We start from the raw sequence: 1,945 nt of genomic DNA, 5'->3' as shown, positions 1-1,945 counted from the left end.
ACACGACTGAGCGACTAAACAACAATTTTTTAAAGCACATCTTGTCCTCTGCTTAGAATGCCGCTCCCCACGTTAGTCACCTCTTACATTCATTCTTCAAAACCTCATCCGTAGGTCAGCTGATGAATGGAAGAACAAAATGCGGTGCATGCATATAGTGGAACACTGTTCAGACATAAACACCAGTGAGATAGTGATACCACCACCACAAGGACAAACCCTGATAACATCATGTCAAGTAAAAGGAGCCACACACACACACACACACACACACACACACAAAAGTATATAAATATACTTCTTTTGGAGAAGGCTGAGAGATGGGCATTCTTCTCTGCTCCTTTTTCACTAAGCCCGGGGTAGTAGCCAGTGAAGAATTGTGTCTTTGTTTGCTACCATCCTGTTGAAGCTGTGAACCCAAGCCCCACTGGCTGCCAGAGCCAGGCTAGCAGGGAATGTGTCCTCTGGGCAGAACACACAAGAGCTAGGCAACAGACATGTACACAGTCTCTTCTATTCTTTCATTTGAAAGCAGTTTCCATTTTACGAGTTTGTAGAAGAAGAGCTTAAGACCCTGCTGCCCATCCAGTGTCCTGAGCACTGGGAGTCGCAGGCCAGTCCTCGATGGCAGGCTGGGATGCTCCGGTCCCCAGTGGGGAGCTGCTGAGTAGGCTCCGAGGGCACCAACTTGCCGTCAGACCAGTCTGCCACCTCAGGGTGGACGGCAGTGAGCCCCAGAGCTGGAGTGGTCCGTGTTCCCTGAAATCCCTCCTTGGTCACAGCCTTCTCAGCTGTTGCCTGGTCTTCCTGTTCAGTTTCTCCAGGATCTCTGCAGAAGCAGAGATCAGGCATGACCTCCCATGGGTGTTCACTGGGGACTGTGCCATGCATGTGCAGAACTTTCCAGGCGGGCACCCCCCACATCAGACCCACTGAGCGAGCTCCCTTGTTGTTGCATGGGACAGCAGTGTCCACACGGCACAGAGCAGAACAATGACAGGCAGGTTAATGTGGAGCCTCTCACAGAGGCTGACAGTCAGCCCTGAAACCGGTAACCACGAGGCCTCTTTGCTCCTGGAAGGCCATCAGGATCTGGTTAGGGAAGGCGCCCGGAGTGAGTGGCCAGCAATAGTTGTGGCTCCAGTGGCCGCAGTAAACTTCCTGAAGGATGTGACGCTGACGTCAGCTGAGTTTTTAGTGATAGTAGTGGCACAAGCTGCCAACAGAAGCTCCTCTGAAGTTCCCTTCAGATTTATGATGCCATCACTTTTCCTTTTGTAGATGTACTGTTCCATTTGGAAGTTAATGTTGATGCCACCTAAGCGGGTTCCTGCAGGAATTTGAGGATATGTTCTTCCTTCATTTGCAGTACCTCAAGGGTTCCAGGTATCATGAAAGTTTCCCTTTAAGTTATGCTGGGAATCCAGAACAATGCCATATGGACCCTGTCTGGATAGCACAGAAAAGCCACAACTTCCTTTCTTGGAGACAGCGATGACCTCGAGCAGGGCAGAGAGCAAGCTTGAAGATGGCACCCACCAGCCTCCCTGGTCTCTGGAGAGGATTGCACTCAGCCCCACAACGTGTGTGTGCTCAGCGGTATCCAACTCTTTGCAACCCTATGGACTGTAGCCCACCAGCCTCCTCTGTCCATGGAATTTTCCAGGCAAGAATACTGGAGTGGGTTGCCATTTCCTCTTACAGGGGCATCTTCCCAACCCAGGGATCAAAACTGCTTCTCTTGGGTGTCCTGAATTAGTAGGCAGATTCTTTTACCACTAGAGCTGCCTGGGAAGCCCCTAGATACAAGTTTAATGAGAACTCTGCTCTTTAGGCTAGAGCTTGAAGGTCAGTCAATAGGCCCCTTTCAAAGAAAGAAGGGGGTTAGTTACAGTCTGCAGGGTCTGCTCTGTGCCCTGGTGGCAGCTTGCCCTGGGCCAAGAGC

General features: G+C 51.0%; 1 pseudogene; it reads right to left on the bottom strand.

Annotated features, from left to right (window-relative positions):
* Positions 1 to 566: 566 nt before the first annotated feature.
* Positions 567 to 1,661, bottom strand: LOC122709195 (annotated as a pseudogene).
* Between the last annotated feature and the right edge of the window lie 284 nt (positions 1,662 to 1,945).

The sequence above is a fragment of the Cervus elaphus genome, chromosome 15, assembly GCF_910594005.1.
Source record: "Cervus elaphus chromosome 15, mCerEla1.1, whole genome shotgun sequence".
Taxonomy (NCBI): domain Eukaryota; kingdom Metazoa; phylum Chordata; class Mammalia; order Artiodactyla; family Cervidae; genus Cervus; species Cervus elaphus.
Note: the sequence above shows the minus strand (reverse complement) of the source record. Positions and strands in the feature narration are given on the sequence as shown.